Source organism: Scardinius erythrophthalmus, assembly GCF_964197995.2.
Source record: "Scardinius erythrophthalmus genome assembly, chromosome: 4".
Classification (NCBI taxonomy): Eukaryota; Metazoa; Chordata; class Actinopteri; order Cypriniformes; family Leuciscidae; genus Scardinius; species Scardinius erythrophthalmus.
In genome coordinates, this window is record NC_138224.1 from 36,239,969 (window position 1) to 36,260,612 (window position 20,644).

Here is a 20,644-nt window from a genome sequence, read left to right on the forward strand (position 1 = left end):
CAACTCACAGCCGCTCCGCAGCCCTGCTGAAAATGTGTTTACATTAGTAAGCTACAGGACATCGTCTTTCAAAACATGACCTGAAAAAATAAAATAAAAATGGTACCCAGCCCTTCTGAAAATGCGAATGCGTCTCTGTCCCCAGCACATTTCAAACCAAACTGATGCCCATGTATTCGACTATGAGGTTCATAGTCGAATCAGACCTCTCCGAATCGAATCGTCGAATCCTCGACTATTAGAAGTCAGCCCTAGTAAATATATTTCGATTTTTTTTTTTAGACATGTGAGGCGAGTAGGCTACGGGTTCATGATGATCTCCAGTTCAGACCTTATGTTGTGATTGCCTATATTTACTTTAAATCCAGGAAATTTGTTAATGAAAAAATTATTAAAATTAAGATACAATTGATACAAAACAAAATTCGTTTTAAAGAAAGGATTTGTACTTTATGTTTTGAGGTCTCTGTGAATGTTTGAAAGTCTTTTAGTGCTTAGAGCGCTCGCGTCCATAATGGAGAACTGTCACGTAATATTGTTTTTTTCCTCATAAATGCGAACACGAAAAATAAAAGACAAAAGACTTTTAAGTAAAACTTACTCCGAAATTGTGTCCTCGGCGGAATTCGCTCTTCAAAATGCTGCCGTTCGTCGTCTGTTATAATCTTCCTCTGAGGAAACAACCCGGTATCGTGCATTCTTCCTCGCTGTCCAGAATCATCTGAAGGGCGTCTTCACCGGAGAAACGAGCCATACTCAAAACGCGATGAACTATTAGTAAGTCTCATGAAGAAACTGTGTTTTTATGGCATTGATCGGGGGGCGTATGCGATGCATACTAGATCACCTAACTATTTAACATGTGAATCGCGCCGGGGGCGGGGCGGCAGCAGCTGATTATAAAGATAATGAGGCAGAAGGAAAAACGGTACCTCTCCTTTCTTTCAGACAGATTACATGAGTTGAAAACATTTGTTTTTTATATAAATTACTTCATTTACAAGAAGAGATTTCAAGCTTCATAAAGACATATCTCACGTGTCTGTGTGAGAAGTATTCGCTGAGTTATGGTTAATTTTCGGACGTGTTTCAGAATGGACTACACGGAGAGAGAGAAGGCAGAACTCGCTTCGTGTTTATTTTTCTTTATTTGGCAAATGTCACGAATACACACAGGAATCAGGAGATCCAAGAGCAGTATGAAAGTGGTGTTTATTAAAGGGTAATCCAACTCATAGTCGTCCAGGCAAGGTCAAAATCCAAGTTAGCAATCCAATACAAATAAACAAAACAAGAAACAAGCAAGAAAGACAGACCTCAGAAGTGTGGTGACCATATACAATGACTCCGTGACCAACACTAAAACAGACAGGGTATATATACACAAGTGCTGACAAGGTGACGAGAAACAGCTGAAAGACAATGAACAATCAGTGACAGACAGGAATTGTGGGAAATGCAGTTCAGAATAGTGACAGACACCGTGGGGAAGGAGGACATCTAGTGGTGACCCAGGGAACATAAACCAGACACTGTGACATAACCCCCCCTCTACGGAGCGGCTACCAGACGCTCCAAGACCCACAAAAAACAAACAAAACAAGAGCTCAGGAGGGAGGTGGAACGGTGGAGGATCAGGGGGAGGGATGGGGGGCCAGGTCCATGAAGGGGAACAGGAACAGAGGATGACGGTTTAGCCAGCTGCCAGGGCGAAACAGACAGTCCATCGGACGGCCAGGATGAAGCAGACGGCCCATCGGGCGGCCAGGGCGGAGACTTTCCTTCAGGCGGCCAAGGCAGAGCAGACCATTCATCGGGCGGCCAGGGCGGAGCAGACCGTCCATCGGGCGGCCAGGGTGGAGACTTTCCCTTGGGCGGCCACGGCGGTGAAGACCCCTCGGGCGGCCACGGCGGTGAAGACCCCTCGGGCGGCCACGGCGGTGAAGACCCCTCGGGCGGCCACGGCGGTGAAGACCCCTCGGGCGGCCACGGCGGTGAAGACCCCTCGGGCGGCCACGGCGGTGAAGACCCCTCGGGCGGCCAGGGCGGTGAAGACCCCTCGGGCGGCCAGGGCGGTGAAGACCCCTCGGGCGGCCAGGGCGGTGAAGACCCCTCGGGCGGCCAGGGCGGTGAAGACCCCTCGGGCGGCCACGGCACAGGAACTGGAACAGACACCAATGACTCAGGAACTGGAACTGGCACCAACGGCTCAGGCACTGGAACTGGCACTGGAACTGGCACCACCCGCTCAGGCACTGGAACTGGCACCACCGGCTCGGGCACTGGAACTACTGGAACTGGCACCACCGGCTCGGGCACTGGAACTGGCACCACCCGCTCAGGCACTGGAACTGGCACCACCCGCTCAGGCACTGGAACTGGCACCACCCGCTCAGGCACTGGAACTGGCACCACCGGCTCGGGCACTGGAACTACTGGAACTGGCACCACCGGCTCGGGCACTGGAACTGGCACCACCGGCTCGGGCACTGGAACTGGCACCACCGGCTCGGGCACTGGAACTGGCACCACCGGCTCGGGCACTGGAACTGGCACCACCGGCTCGGGCACTGGAACTGGTACCACCGGCTCGGGCACTGGAACTGGCACCACAGGCTCAGGTTCAGGAACAGACACAGGAACAGACACAGGAACAGACACAGGAACAGACACAGGAACAGACACAGGAACAGACACAGGAACAGACACTGGCTCCGGCTCAGGAACAGACACTGGCTCCGGCTCAGGAACAGACACTGGCTCCGGCTCAGGAACAGACACTGGCTCCGGCTCAGGAACAGACACTGGCTCCGGCTCAGGAACAGACACTGGCTCCGGCTCAGGAACAGACACTGGCTCCGGCTCAGGAACAGACACTGGCTCCGGCTCAGGAACAGACACTGGCTCCGGCTCAGGAACAGACACTGGCTCCGGCTCAGGAACAGACACTGGCTCCGGCTCAGGAACAGACACTGGCTCCGGCTCAGGAACAGACACTGGCTCCGGCTCAGGAACAGACACTGGCTCCGGCTCAGGAACAGACACTGGCTCCGGCTCAGGAACAGACACTGGCTCCGGCTCAGGAACAGACACTGGCTCCGGCTCAGGAACAGACACTGGCTCCGGCACGGCAGCGGCCATCTTGTCCAAAGACCCAGGCTCAGCGGTGGCCATCTTGTCCAAAGACCCAGGCTCAGCGGTGGCCATCTTGTCCAAAGACCCAGGCTCAGCGGCGGCCATCTTGTCCAAAGACCCAGGCTCAGCGGCGGCCATCTTGTCCAAAGACCCAGGCTCAGCGGCGGCCATCTTGTCCGAAGACACAGGCTCGGAAAATGTGACGTGAACAGGCTCGGCGGCGGCCATCTTGTCCGAAGACACAGGCTCGGCGGCGGCCATCTTGTCCGAAGACACAGGCTCACCAGCGGCCATCTTGTCCCCTCTCCGTCTGCGACGGCGAGACGGTGGCACCACTTGATCCTCCACCATCCCAGAGTCGAAGGGGGGCCATGGTGGAGAGCGGTGCTGGACTCCCCCTCGACCCACCAGTCCTCCGCGACCTCCACGGGTCCCACGGAAAACTACCAGGCGGGTTCCCCTAAACAAATCTCTCCTCTCCCGCTCGGCGGCCGGGGAAGAGAAGCCCGAAAACATACCGCTGGATCCTTCTGTGACGGAGTCGTTCTGTCACGAATACACACAGGAATCAGGAGATCCAAGAGCAGTATGAAAGTGGTGTTTATTAAAGGGTAATCCAACTCATAGTTGTCCAGGCAAGGTCAAAATCCAAGTTAGCAATCCAATACAAATAAACAAAACAAGAAACAAGCAAGAAAGACAGACCTCAGAAGTGTGGTGACCATATACAATGACTCCGTGACCAACACTAAAACAGACAGGGTATATATACACAAGTGCTGACAAGGTGACGAGAAACAGCTGAAAGACAATGAACAATCAGTGACAGACAGGAATTGTGGGAAATGCAGTTCAGAATAGTGACAGACACCGTGGGGAAGGAGGACATCTAGTGGTGACCCAGGGAACATAAACCAGACACTGTGACAGCAAAAAGCACAACACTTTTTTTTTATTGTGAGTATACACAAAAATAATACACACCTAACAGGATCAATTGATGTATAACACAAGCATATAAGATAAAAAGTAATTTTTTATTTTTTTTTCACTGGAAAAAAAACGAGCCTATCAGACCTCAGGGGGTTAAACTAATGTCTTATGCTCTTACAAAGCCTCATTGATGTAGCCTAATATTATTCTATTACGTTTTATGTTGAATTTTTTTCATTATTCAATTTATTCAATTTAATTTCAGTAATTTCAGTATTGTGATTATGAATTCGTTCAATGTTTCATTTGAATTGATTTGCTACCAGCTTTCAATCGCTCTCAATGAGCCACGGCGCGGCGGCAGATTACGCAATAGAGAGAATAAACTGACACTTTGCAAAGTCTGCGATTGTAGCGCCTCTTAGCGGTAAGAGGCTGCAAATACACACCCGCAATTTACCGCCGCGGGAACGGCTTACATGTCTGAAACCTAAAATAAACATTATGTGGTTGAAAACACTGAAAAGTTGTGATATATGACAGCTCTGAGCGCGCCTGTCTCTGGCTCAGCGCCAGCCAACGCGCGAAAGCACATTTGAATTTAGCAGTTGATCACGTCATGCACTGACCGTTCTAATCACACCGGTGTGATCGTACGCTCCAGGGACCAGCCTAGACTGATCACACCGGTGTGATCGTACATGCGAAAGGATTAAGGCCTAATGAAAGAAATAGGCTTATTTAAACTGAAATTGCAGGATAGGTAATTTTTTATGTTTTAGTTGCTGGCAAGTCAATTATAAGAAGGCTATAGTCCATGGACAAGTATGGGCTTTTTGTTTTGGTCTTGGTGTATCACTATACCTCACTCCTGGTCTGTGGTGTTATCTAGAGTTATCTCCACTGTCAAGAATAATTCTAATTTAGAATAGATTACTTACCATAAATTTGGAAATTGGAGGAACATCTCCGAATTACATATTTATGGTCTTTTTATGGTCCTTGCGTTATATAGCTCATGATTTCCCAATACATTTTTGGATCCATTGTTGGAATGTACCAGCAAGAATAGAAATTCAGGTGACAATGTTGTGTGGTCATCTCCCCAATTTATAACACCATTTATTAACTTGATTAATTGATTGATTTAGGCTAATTATTGCCCTCTGAAATGGGTAATTAACTAGTATTAGAATGTTATGTTGCAACCCATGTATCTTGCATGTGAAAAATATTAAAGAAGGTAATAATGGCAATATATGGTTTTATTCATATTTATTTATTTATTTAGTTTTATTACATACACGGAAAATAAAAGGTGTCACCTGAAAATGTGTTTCCCTTGTGACAATAATATGAGGAACTCTTTTTCTCATGTGTATTTTGGTGACATTTAACATATTGTTAATACATTTTGTATACGGTTTACAAAGTTGTATATCATAAACCTGTCATCTCTGATGCTTTGCTATCTTTATAAATAAATGTTAAATTAAATGTTGCGCCAATGCTTTAGCCTTTTTCGCTTTCCATACATCCAGCTGTGCTTTGATGCGCATGCGCTGTCAGCAGACACGGCTCGTTGAGGGGGACCAGGAATTCCGGTAGGGAACAGAATAGACTGCGTCACCGGACCCTCAGCGATCTGTGGAAAACAAACCAGTACGGGAAGTTTAGCTGTATCGGTACTGGAACACTTCATCACTGTTACTATATATATACTGTATAATTTTACATTTTAAAATGTCCTGTTAATTTCTATTTTGACTTTTTTTTTACAACTTTGAATCACCCATTAGATACACAAAATGTATTAAGTATGTTTTAAAGACTATTCAGCTCACAAATACAAAAATCAGCAATATAATTGAATTTGGCACAGGTGTTGCAGAAACACGGTCATTATCACTTTTCTGTTTCAGGCAACTTGGAACTGAATGATAAGGAGCTATTAATGTCAAGTTAGTAAATTATATTAGGTTAAAAGCTTGAATTAATTTAACGCTGCAATATGTATTAGATGGATAGAACATTTACTCACTTCTCTGATCTCACTTCTTGGAGGCTGACTTATCCACCCTTCGAGAAGATGTCCTCTTCTTTGCCACTCATCGTTGGAGAAGACAGACACAGGGCATGTTTGGCCTGATTCTCTGCCTCCTCTGTGATTTCCTGTTGAACCGTCTTAAATTTGAGGGTTCCAGGGCCAACAAACAAACGCATCTGGCCAAATGCATTGGACGGTGTATTTTTGTAGAACGTAGCTAACCCCCTCCTCAAACTCAGGGGTAAACCCATTTTTTTTATTAATGAATGTATTTACTCCATCACTTAGTGCACAGTAACATTCAGTTTTAAATTTTGCAATTGCAATTTTTCTTCCCTTTGTGTAGCTCAGGGCTCGCTGGTTCATCCTTGTTGCAACGGACTTGCAACATAGAAATGCTGGCGGAGAAGTTGGAGTTGCCATGCTGAAGAGAAGAAAAGGCAGAGAAGGGTACATGTAAAAACTCTGCCAAATATTACTTTTTGTTTTATTCATAAAATTAAAGTCAAGGCAATATTTTAAAGGAAATTGTGTTGAGTTTTGAAGGAATGCTTCACCCAAAAATAAAACGCTACTGTTTATTTATTTGAAATTAGTGGAAAAATTACTTTAAAGGTCCCATATTGTAAACCTTTCTGAAGTTTTATTTTAGGTTTTGATGTCCTTAAGAATATATATTTGCAGTATAAGTACCAGCAATACCAGCGGCCATTCTGAACATTTAGGGGACTTTCGGGTTTAGTCCCCTGAATATCATTTTATTTTACTTCTGGCTAACCAAAGAAAACAGACACGTTGTAAGGAACAAAGTAAATTTATTTTATTTGAAAATAAATTGTATAGGTGTTGTGCTCTTTCCGTGTGTGTGTGTCTGTCTGTGTCTTCAAACGCGCTGGCAGCTGTGTGTGTGTTTGTCGGTCAGCTGTGGGGTTAGTCCGATGGCATCTACATCAAACAACAAAATGAACACATTCAGTAGTGTTATGATTTTATATGTCTATATGATATATCCATATATGTTATATATAACGTTGTCTCATCTCATCTTGACATATAACGGTAGCTTTGTAGTGTTAGCATAACGGTTAGCAGCGGTACATGGCAGACAACTTCAGCAAACGTTTTAAAAGGTAACATTTTCATATAATTTAAAGATGGTGTATAGGAGGATCTTTGTTGACATCTTTTTACGCATGCGCAAGTGGTTGTGTGGCAACAAAACAAACAGTATGGCAGGCTGTAAAAACGCGACGAGCACTTTCAAGAGAGTTAGCGGGCGAAATCCACAATATATAAGCACTTTAACATCTGAAGACCGGAGGAGGTTTGGAGAGAAGCTCAAAATTTGTATTAATCGAAGTTATTCAAAGCCCATATGAGATCTGGGATGACAAAAAACGTTGGTCCGACTCGCCCGTGTCTTGGCCACCAATATGCTGGGGAGACATTTCTTCTTATTTAATAGAAACCCCTGGACCCTTCACTCATGAAAGATTAAAGGCTTTCAAAAGTCTGGAGGCCTATGATTATTTTGTTTCTCGAAAAGTTGGGCCGATCTTTTCTGCCAAACAGAAAGCAGTGATCGTGCTAAAAGCAGAGGTTAGACCTGGCCAAGCAGAGTCACAGCGTGATTCGCATCTCCTGTGGGTGATCGCCAAAGAGAACAGCAAAATATTCACTGCTCACTGCGACTGCAAAGCCGGGTAAGTCTTCATTGATCAGTGTTCTTATTTATTTATTTATTTATTTATTTATTTATTGAAAATGTAGTGACTGTTGTACCAATTCAATTGTGTTCAGTGTGAAACTTTCAATGGCGTCTGTACTATGGTGAAAAATTGTATATCACAGCTTACACATTTCTCCTTCTTTCAAATCCAGTCTTGGAGAAACATGCAGTCATGTAGCAGCTTTAATGTTTAAAGTAGAAGCAGCTGTCAGGATAGGACTTACAAATGCTGCATGTACTAGTGAGGCTTGCAGGTATCAAAGCACAGCTACAGAATGTAATATTTTGTTATTCTGATAAGATTAACTAGATAGTCAGAACGCGAAAACATATGACTCGGTTGATTTGACTCAGTGTTTTTTTTTTTTTTTTCAATCTTCTATAAATACATAGTCACTAAGACTTACCATAAACAAAAATGAGCCTCACAAACTCGATCAGTAGCTGCAGGAATCCAGGCTTTCTTCGGAGCGTCCAGGTTCAATCGCCTAATTGCACGCAACCATTTCTTTCGTTTTTTGCGATCCTTTTCGGAGGGAATTCGAAAAAACTTTTTATCAGGCCCCCAACGAGCCGTACAATCGACCACACAGCAAGAGTGAACCATCCTCTTCTCTAAATCCTCCTCCAAATGTGCAAAACAATCAAATTACAGGTATCTAGCGGTGTTTCCTGCCGCACGATTCCCATGATGCAACGCAACAAACATAAACAATGACGTCACAAAAGATCTGCCTATAGGGGCGATTTGGGCGACGCACTACCAACTGGGAGAAAGATTTTTTTTAAACAAATTCTATCACAGCAAAAGTAGTTTTCAGTGTTCTAGACATATTATCTGTCATTGTCCTATCAGATTCGTCAGATTCAAGTCACGTTTCAAATGGCCGCGTCCGCGACTGCCGCCTCTCTGGGCGAATTCATTGACGTGGAAAATCACCCAAGCATTCTCCCACTGACTCTTATGTTAAAACTTTTTTTTTCGGAAAATGAGCCTTCAATACATTTTCAATCAGGATTTGGGACTCGCACTTACGCGCTTGCGTCATACGTAACTGAGCAAAGAGAACGACGGGGATATCTTCGATCAAGTCACTTGCTACTTTCAAGATGGCTGCTAATGTGTGCAATTCCGTTGCGTCTCTGAAAGAAGTTCCTTTTAGTCGACGATCCAATTCAGACAAATTGGCATTAAAACAATCAGGACCTCCAAGACCAAAATTAATTAAACAAATTTCTGTAAAGGCTGGAAAGTCCTACACCCAAGGATTTTCAACAAATTGGTATGTGAAAAAAAGCTGGCTAGCAGGTTGTGAAGAAGCTAACGCAGTCTTTTGCTACCCCTGCCTACTCTTCCACCCTGACGACAGACAGCACTGCTTGGGTTTCGACTGGTGTGACAGATATGCACCATCTGTCTGAGAAAATCAAGAAGCATGAGATGTCAAAGATCCACATGGATAGCTGCTTGAGATTTGCGACTATTGGGAGGGTGAACATTGCCACTCAACTGAATGAACTGAATGAGGGATACAGGCTAGCTTTTGGTCGCCACAACGATGAGCAAGAACCGACACACCCTTAACCAGCTCATCCAATGTGTGAAGTTTTGCGGAGTGTTCGAGTTGGCTTTGCGGGGCAAGGATGAGATGGAGGGCTCCACAAACCCAGGTATTTTTCTTGGATTGGTGGATTTCGTGGCAAAGTTAGATCAGAAGTTTTTGATGAGCACCTGAAAAATGCCACGGTGTTCAAGGGCACATCCAAGACGGTGCAGAACGAGCTTTTAGAATGTATGCTAGTGGTTGCGCGGGAAAGGATTGTGGAGGAGGTCAAGTCAGCTACCTATCTGGCCATCCAAGCTGATGAAACTATGGACGTCTCCACGCAGACACAGCTGGTTCTTGTGCTTAGATACATTGATGACAACCATGCAGTGCAGGAACGTTTTTTTGAGTTTATTCCCATCTCGGATTCAACGTCAGTTTCAATTGACAGTGTACTTTTGGAGAGACTGAACCAGCTTTTGGCCGACGACAACAATAAAATGAAATTCGTTGCACAAGCTTACGATGGTGTGATGAGGGGAGAGAAGGCTGGTGTGCAGCAAAAGGTGCGTGAACATTTTAAGAATGCCCATTATGTGCACTGCTATGCACATCAGCTTAATTTGATCATGCAGCAAGCTACCTCCCACATAAAAAAAGTTAACATTTTCTTTTCCGATCTGAACGGTATTGCGTCTTTCTTTTCCCGGTCACCGAAACTGTGCAGCGTTTTGGACAAGATTGTTTCACGAAGACTGCCCAGAGCTTCATCTACAAGGTGGAATTTTAACAGCAGGACAGACGAAAGAGAAAACACAAGGCTGCGTCTGAGGAGGACCGCTAACTGTCACTAAACAGCTGAGCATTGCCATGGATACATGCGGCGTACCATAAGGAATGACGTCACTCGCTTAGGTGCACTTGATCGTCACTTTGCTTGTTTCTACGAGTGTAGCTATATTACACTTTTCTTTTTTGTTATTTGAGCTGCATGTGTTATCAGTCTTAAGTGCAATAAAATTAGAATAATGTTTTTCCTTAAATGACTTCTTTTGAATAAAACCCGTCACCTTCGCCTGACCAACAGTTTGATAATTTAGGATAGGATAGGACAGTTATGATAATTTTATTTGTCTTACCTGTGTTATTTTCCACTTTCTTCCCAGCAATGTGTTTTTCCATTCTTCACGTTTTCCTTGACTGCATTCATCATTTGAAGTCGATGCATTCTTTTAGAGCTCCTGCATTCAACCTTATTTTCTTCATGCATGAATAGCCTATATAAATTGTAGCTTATATTCAATTGAATCAATTATCATGTTTTTGATGTTTAAATTATAACTCATAATCTGATTACATCTTTAATTAGTGATAGTAGTTACTAAGTAGCATGAAGTTATTATCTTAACATTAACATTAAAACACTAACATTTTTACCATCAACTTAATAGTTAATAGTTTAATTATTCTTTTGTCTGAGTTGCAAGGTGACAGGTCTGATAATAAAAGCAAACGCATGGGCGACTGGATTTTGCAAGTGTTGTCATGGAAATGGCAGGGACGAAATAGGGACGTTCACAAACTGGCCCGGACAAATGTCCTCAGAATGTCCGCCAGCGAACGTTACAAAGCGGACCTAAGGAGGACGTTCAAAAAGTCCGGGGGACGTCCCTTGTTAGCTGGGCTGCCAAAAACAGGTCGATTTTGGCCTGTCTACTTAATATTCATGAGCCTCTCTTCTGATTGGCCTGTTGTTTTCTGAGTGACCCACCATTGGTGGGGGTGGTGACTGAAGGCGGTGACTGAGTAGTTCTGACATCACATTTATACGGAAGTCACAACGGCTTGTGAAAAGGCACAGCTACTTTATGCAGGCTGTGTGCATTTGTCTGTGGATTGACTGTTTTGAAACTTGTATGGTAGTTAAATAGCCCCTAGACCAGTGGTTTTCAAACCCTGGGTCGCGACCCTCGGGTGGGTCGCGAGACTTAAAAAATGGGTCGCCAGGATGATTTAAGGAAAATATAATTAAATTAAAAAACTAAATTTGTTTTCATAAAATCATAGTCTATAAGCCTATGTAAAAGAAACACACGCAACATGGCTATTTAAACAATTAATAGATTAATAAAACGAAAGAAAAAACTGACAGCATACTGCTGAGTTTGGTTCATTTCTGGAAGGCGCGCTGCCTCACAAACAAAGTTGACGGAAAGGAAACCGAGACGGCAGTTTGTTTGTTTTCTTTATTTTACAAAAGCACAATGTTGTGTTTTATTGCGAGTGTACACAAATATAAATAAATACTTCAGTTTCAAATGATGTCCTGAACAAAATAACGGAGTATTTCTATGATTCCATCGTGCCGGTGGCGCCTCACACGCACACAACATATTCCAGCACTGCAATCTTGACATCGCAGCCGGTTCATTATCAAAATAAAATGGTCAACCTCACATAAAAATTACACGGCTCTGTTTAAATAGTCAATATAGCCTACAATTCGTGCCATTCAGCGTAAGCACCGCTCCACTGTGATGTTACAAAGCACATTTTTGCGCATCTGAAGAGGGTGATTTTCTGAAGAGGGATCGATATTGGAACGTGAGTGAAGTACAAAGAAGCCCACGAGCGTAACTTCTTATGGGGACATGTCCTCCCCACTTTTCAAAATCCAAAATCCCGTTTGCTATTTGTTTATATAGTGTGCACACGATGTTCCCGGACGCGGACGCGCGCGCATCGACATAGGCTCGGTCCTGCTCCTCCGTGGTATCGCGGTTGCGGCACAGGCGATGAAACGCCAGAAACAACAACAGGTGACTAAGCTATCGTTATATTATCCCGCTCTTATTCATGCAAATGCTTTTTCATGCGCGACAAGACAAAAGAGAACGCGCTGTCAGTGATCCTGACACACACAAACCCACAGATAGACGCGCGCCAGTATCAAGTTCTCTTTCGCGCTAGAACGAGCAACACACATGCCAAAATGTCCGTTTTGTCGAGTATCCTCACAAGAACAGTCTTAAACGAGTTAAATAAAATCTTAAATTAAAGTAAAGAGTAGTGAGAGAATGGGATGCATGAGATCGTCAGCTGTGGCTGGTCCTAAAGTGGCAGCAGCTAATTCTCTGAGAAAATTACTAACTGCTCTTGACTAAAGAATGTTTGTAGCTTTAATAAGGATTTATCTATATTTAGTTTATAATTTATGCAGTGCAGAATGTTTTGATAACCTTATTCAATTTCTGTATATTGCATACCTGTTAGACAGGAAAGGCAGGTAATGACATTTATAATGGGTTTATGTAAGGTTTGTTTTAAGTTCACTTAAATTAAAGTTTTTATATTTTTTGAAGCCTAATAAATATTTAAAATTTGGGGGGATAATCATTTTCATTTTTTCTTAGAAGCCTATAATAAATAATAGTTTAGCATCCAAATAAATCGCGAATATGGAAAAAAAAATGTATTCGAATGAGAGAGTTAGGCTACATGAGCCCAACGCCGCTTACTTTCACTTTCGCTTTAAATTATTTCGCTTTGGCTTGTTTATATATATTTTTTTCATTCTTGTTCTGTTCTGAATATAATTAAATTTAAAGGATTTGTTGTGGAATATTAAGCATACAGCAAACGATAGTAGGCTATATTAATTGGTTAAAATTCTTACAATGGTTAATGGTTACCCGGTTAATTAGTATCCCTGTAGCTTTAGCTATAGATCAAAAGAGTGCAGAATCAACTTTGCGTTGCGATCGCGTCACGGATAAGCCACTGCACGTGCATCATCAAAAGCGGTTGTTAACAAAAGGCTTAAGAATGGGCCTATATAGGCCTATGGGTCGCGTCAATTTAAAAAAAAAAAAAGGGGTCGCTCTTGAAAAAGTTTGAAAACCACTGCCCTAGACCTCTGTTATCATGAAAAAAGCCAGGAAATTTCAGTTTTGACAATATAGGAATTTAAATAAAAAAAAATTTTGTCAGAATTGATTTTCTTATACATAAAAACCAGTTAAGTACTTCATAAATGGTTCTTGACTGTGCGACACACAAGAATGAACCCACACAAAAACATTTACTGTATTCTTGTAATGACATTAACCATTATATCACGAACAATGATCTACAATAATGATGTTTTTCACTTACAAGGTAAAAAGTTGTTTTGATAACAGCTTTAACCTTTTGGGGAATGCTGTCTGCTAGATGTGTGCATTATCTTTTGTGTCAAATCCTTACATTTAATCGATGAATTAAAACAAATATATTCTGACAGGATTTGGTCTCAGAGATGGGGTTCTGACAGAAAAATGTATTAATTCTATAAAGTAATTTCCCCACTTATTTAAAATTAAATTCATGATTTTTATGAAGTTACGAAGAAATTAAAATGAATTAAATTACAATTAACAGACACAATAGGGCTGACAAAATTAGTGTCAAAATGAATCTTTGCAATGCTGAGGAAAAACAGAGCAGCATCTGGAATAGCTATTTAATTGTTTAACACTAGAAGTGCCAGAAGTCCATAACTACTAGGACTGCTGCAAGCGGTCATTTTGACCGCTAGATTCCAAACTCTACATCTTTAATGATAAATACCCAATTGAGAGATTAATGCATTTATTGTATTAGGATATCCACCAAACTGTACATTTAAACAAGTTTATTTATGCATCTAAAAATAATAATATCCGATGTCCTGAACAAAATGACGGAGCAGCCTGTTTTCATGTTTACACTGTTCGATCGCGCCCACGTCACACACACACACACACACACACACACACACACACACACACACACACACACACACACACACACACACACACCATATTCCAGCATTGCAATCTTGACATCGCAGCCTGTTCATTATAGCCATAATAAAATATAATAATAAAATAGTCAACCTAACATATAAAAATGCCACTGCTCTGTTTATATAGTCGTAGGCTATAGCCTACAATTCGTACCATTTTGCACATGTGAAGAGGATGATTTTTTCCGTCGATATTGGAACGTGAGTGAAGTACAAAGCCTATAATAAAGAATAGTTTACCATCCAAATACATCGCAAATGTTGAAACATTTTGATTCTAATTAGAGAGTTACGTGAGCCCAACGTCGCTTACTTTCACTTTCGCTTATAAAGTATTTCATTTTGGCTTGTTTATAGTTATTTTTTCATTCTTGTTCTGTTCTGAATATGATTTCATTTAAATGATTTGTTGTGGAATATGTTTTGTGTATTTTTTACCACATTTTATTGTTGTGTATATTGCTATATGTATAATAATACCGCGAAATTCAGTGCGGTCAATCTGACCGTCTATGGCCGAAATAGGTAAATATGTTCATTAGTTTTTTTTGCCTTATGTGTAATTTATATGAAAAACATTTTTAAATGAAAATACAGACATTTTTAGGAAAAGTCAGGTACCAGCAGGATTTTGTCTATTTTTTCAACAAAGTTATTGCAGATATAAAATTCAAAACGGTCAAAATGACCGCCATGGCAGTTCTAGTGTTAATGCAGCTCACAGGGGAATTAGTAATGACTTAATTAATAAAGGACTATAAATTGGACCTGTCACAAGATAGCCCTGTTTTCAACATTCCTGATGCTTTCGAATCTTCAAATTTTTATAATTTATGTAATGTTACTCCTAAATTGGAAAAACTGTCCAATTTTGGTGAGCTCGTGCAAATTGCAGCCTCTTTTTCCTATTTGTAGTGGAGATGAGTGATACCCGGTGGGGTCTTCTGCTGTTGTAGCCCATCCACCTCAAGGTTGTGCGTGTTGTGGCTTCACAAATCCTTTGCTGCATACCTCGGTTGTAACGAGTGGTTATTTCAGTCAAAGTTGCTCTTCTATCAGCTTGAATGGTCAATTGAACTTGCAGAACATGGCAGGTATAAAAAAAGGCCAAATAAACCAAACATTAAAGGGATAGTTTACCCAAACATTACAATTCTGCAAGCACTTACTAATCCTTAAATTGGTACAAACCTATATTTCTTTCTTTCTTTTGCTGAAACACAAAAGAAGATATTTTGATGAATGCTTGTACCCAGACAGTTGCTGGTCCCCATTGACTTCCGTAGTATAAAAAAAATATATTATTGAAGTCAACAAGGACCACAAAACTGTCAGGTTACAAGCATTCATCAAAATGTCTTCTCTTGTGTTCAGCACAATAAAGGCAGAAATATAGGTTTGTACCATTTTGAGCATGGGTAAATAATGGCAGAAATGTCATTTTTTTGGGGCGAATTATCCCTTAACCCTCTGGAGTCTGAGCGGTTTTCTGGGCCCTTGAGATGTTCTGACATGCCCTGACATTTGTGCTTTTTTCAGTTGCTTATAAACATATTAATGGCAAAGGTGTAAATTCACTCTATAAAGCACAAACAGGGCTACCATAATATGTGAGCCACGTGTATGTACATGTTTTAATTTTTGAGAGAATAATGTTTATGCGTGGATATTGAAAAAACTAAAAACTAAAATTTCTGAAATAAGGCCACAAAACACATAGTAAATATGTGTCAATAAGACTTTTGACCAATGGATGTCGTCGCCTATAGTTTTTTCTTCAAAATTATGTGAAAATAGTCTTGCTTTATCGTTCAAATAAAACCATACATTGATTTAAATTGATGTAAAACAGGTTTTGCTTGGAAAGCCAATATGCGAGGGGGCGTGAACGAGGAGTGGTTTTCACCTGAATTACCACCCACTCTGCATAATGACTCTGTATAATGATGAGCCATTCACACAGGTGTGAAACTGGCTGAGCCACAATGCTTGGACAAAAGATATTTAGAAGAAGACTTATATTGACCATTTAAGATTTTGCTTACATCTATCTTGTACATATGTTGTGCTATTTTATTAAAAAGGTTACAATTACAACAATAATTACAATTTCAACAATATTTCAAGTGTACTCTTTCTTTGTAAAAAAAAAGAAAGATTATAGGCCTACATTTTATCTATGTATTCATTACTTTGAATATAGCCAACATTGGAAGAGCTAACATCTTAGTTGATGACTTTATTTTTGACAAAAATATTAGGCTATTTTATATATAGAAATTGCTAAACAAAAGCTTATTTGACGAGGCAGTATATTCTACAGTAAAAACTGTACCCAAATCTACTAAACAAAATGTTGTCTTTCATATTTCGCCTGACTGTAAAGTTGTTTTCATGAAATATTAGGGCATATAAATGTTAATTTGCAGTTTACGTTGCTTATACAAATAGCCAACATTTTATTTCAACATATTTCAGTCGATTTTTACTCATCTCAGTATAGCAATACAGTTTGCTAAAACATCATCATTCGTTGACGATAGGCTTATTTACTTTTAATCCAGGAAAGTTGTTAATGAAAAAAATATTAAAATTAAGATACAATTGATACAAAACGAAATTCGTTTTAAAGAAAGGATTTGTACTTTTTGTTTTGAGGTCTCTGTGAAAGTTTGAAAGTCTTTTAGTGTTTTTTTTAGAGCTCGCGTCCATAATGGAGAAAAAACAGAGCGCATGCCGTTCATTCGTCAATAAACAGAAACCCGAGAAGGAAAAACTTACTAGTATTCCTCAGCTCGTATTCCTCATTATTCCTCACAGCGCTGCAAGACGGTGTAAGCAAGTAATGTTCTGAATAAACTTGTGTTTTGGTTTTCTCGAGCTGATGGGGGCGTTCACAGGATTGCGCGGATTAGGCTACCTCAGCCATTTGCGTTTGAATAGCGTGCGCTCTCCGTGGGCGGAGTCACATTACATTTGAATTAGCTCTAATTAGGTCGACTGGAATCGCTCTCTTTTAATTCAGATTTCACAAGATGAGAATATTTGTTTTTTATATAAATTACTTCATTTAAAAGAAGAGATTTCAAGCTTCATAAAGACATATATCACGTGTATGTGTGAGAAGTATTCACTGAGTTATGGTTCATTTTCGGACGCGTTTCAGAATGGACTACACGGACAGAGAGAAGGCAGAACTCGCTTCGTGTTTATTTTTCTTTATTTGTCGAAAAGCACAACACTATGTTTTTATTGTGAGTATACACAAAAATAATACACATTTAACAGAATCGATTGATGTATAGAACTCCTATGGAAAATCAAAGTCAACAGAGTATTCATGAGTTTCTTTTACACTGATAAAAAAAAAGCGAGCTGGTATCGCCGGCGATACCGTCGACCTCAGGGGGTTAAACCTGACTGCTACTTTTTTTTCATTAACTTTTTAGTGAACTTGACTATTTTAAAATTGTAGTGCTCAATTGTCACTGTCATGGGGAGCTCGCCGAGCAGGTCTTCGCTGGTACCCATGTACAAATCTGATGGCAATTTGTATTCTCTGTGATCTGTTCTCCGAATGAACATGTCATCCACCTCTGACAGTCCAAGGATCTCCACATCGACCACCTTCAGCGTTCTCTCAGAGACCTGCAAAGTGAAATGAGGAATCTTTACATTTATGGAAGTTGCATTGCAGTCTATGGGGGGACAGGTTTATGATCAATGTTTATGCACATAAATGATGACATGATTTTCATTTTCATTTATCCCTTTTAGGTATCTTGATAACAATGTACCTTGACTGTGGTATATGTGGTAGAGTTCATCTTTGACCTCCCATTGGGCCAGACATTTGGCTTTAGTTGTGTGGCCTCAATGTAGTCCCCCATCCTCATATCCACGAGGGCTTCACTCAACAAGTTTCCCGCCAGTCATCAAATGAAGGTCTAGGATGGGGACTTCGCCTTCCTTGACTGCTGTCATGCGGACCACTTGTAACTACAAAGAGGGAGAGAGAGAGATTTTCGCTTCTAAGGTGAGTAAATGATGACAGGATTTTCATATTTTGATGAACTGTCTTTTTTAAAAGAAAGCGAGGCTTAACCCTCTGAGGTTGGCAAACGCGCCGGCGCGTTTTGCTGGATTTTCTTCACATAGTAGCACAATAAACTTAAATTACTCCATTTATGGTCATACAGAAAAAAGAAATATGAAAAAATAATCTGTGATATTTCTACTTTTTTTATGTGTCCACTTACAATCAAATCAAAACATTGTGCTTTTGTAAAATAAAAAAAATAAACAGGGTGAGCTTTCTGCCTCTCCGTCGCGGTGAACTTTTTTTTCTTGAGCACGTCTATAAACTGAAAGAAAACTCAGCGAATACTTGTCACACATTTATGAGCCATATATCTTTATAAATATTTAACCCTTGTGCATCAATTTAAAAAAGTTACACATAGGTCCAAAGAGGACAAAAATGTCCATGTCAAAAAACTGTCATAAAAAGTTGAAGCTTGGGAGCACAGACTTAACTTTGGTATCATTTTAAAGAATACCCTTGGCAGATTATTGCTGAAGTTACATTTTTTTATAAGTAAATCCAAAAAAAAGTAGTATAGGTTTAAGTTTATGAAAATGATTTATTAACATTATTTTATATAAAATATATATTTTATGAAATAAGTTGAACTCTAAAACGGCTAGAAAATCAAAGCCATAAAATTAAATAAATTGTGTTCCAAATTTGAGGTTGATATCTCAAAAAATGAGCTTTCAGTAAGATTTTGTTTGGGTGCAGTACCAAACTGTCCCCATTGGATCCCAGCAAAACTCCACTGGTGAACACAGAGACTGGCTTTGTTATTTGCAGTTGAGTTTTTCTCTCTCAATACTACAAACACACACATGCACACAAACAAATTGTTTTTATATAACACACATACCAACCACACTCTGACATCCATACCAACACACCCACACAATTATCATTGCATAATTTATCCAACTGGCTCTATAATAGCTCAAAATTCATGCAGTTAACATTAACAAAAAAACTAAAACTTACTCTTAGGTCCAAAGTGGACAAAAATGTCCAAGTCAAAAAACTCTCATAAAAATGTTATGCTTGGGAGCAAATACTTAAGTTTGGTCTCATTTTAAAGAAGACCCTTGGTAGATTGTTGTTGAAGTGAAACATTTTAAAAAAGTGCAACCAAAAAAATGTTATAGAAATTTAAGTTTAAGAAAAATATTTATGAACATTATAATCAATATTTTATCTAAAATATATATTTTATGAAACATTTGGAACTCTAAAACTGATATAAATTCAAAGCCATAAATCTAAACAGGTTGTGTTCCGAATTTGAGGACGATATCTCAAAAAATAAGCTTTCAGTAAGATTTTGTTTGGGCGCCTAACCAGACTTTCCCCATTGGATGCCAGCAAAACTCCACTGGTGAACACAGTGATTGAATTTTCAATTTGCAGTTGAGTTTTTCTCTCTCAAATATTACAAGCACACAAACAACGTTTTTATTTTATTACACACATACAAACCACACTTAGACATCCATACCAACAAACCCACATAATTATCGTTGCATAATTTATCCAATTGGCTCTATAATATGCCGAAGCAGAAAACAGGAATAAAGCAAGTATTTGCTTTATAGGCCTAACCTGAAAAAATGGCACCATTTGATATATATATTTTTTTAAATGTCCATTTTGAAGCCTTGCCAACAGAATGAAAGCCTTTTAAAAAAGATTGCATAATTTTATAGTTAAACGGCACAGGGATTAAAAAAATGCAGTTTCAATGGGGACATTTTTGTCCTTAAGGTCCTGAAAGGAAGTATTTTGTGTAACTAGTGCAAAATAGATTTTTTAAAGAAAATTATGATGAAATAGTAAAATTCCAATAAAAATACACACCCGTGCCAAATTTTATGCAGCTAGCATTAACACAGGCAAAGTGATCAAAAAAACAAAACTGAAAAAAACAAAAATGTCCTCAAGGATGCACAAGGGTTAAGTGTGTACTTTTAAATGATCGGATTCAAACTGAAAACAAATATTCTCTGTTTAAGTAATTTGTATAAAACCAACAAGATGTCCAGCTTCTCAAACGCTTGCTCATTATTTTTAATTTGACCACGCCCACGCACGCAAAAGAGATTCACATGCAAATCTCCACATGTAACGCGAACGCGCTCGTTACCTCAAAAACAAAGCACCAAAAAACTTCACGTCTCTGCTTTTCGTCGAGTTTGAAAGACGCACCGTGAGCTTACATTGGATTTACCTCAGAAGAAGAAGAACGCGATTTGAAGACAAGAAAGATGTAAGGTAAGAAATTCTTAATTATTAGTTTGTTATTGTTGCATAAACATCACATTGCAGTTGAACCATTACTGTGTTT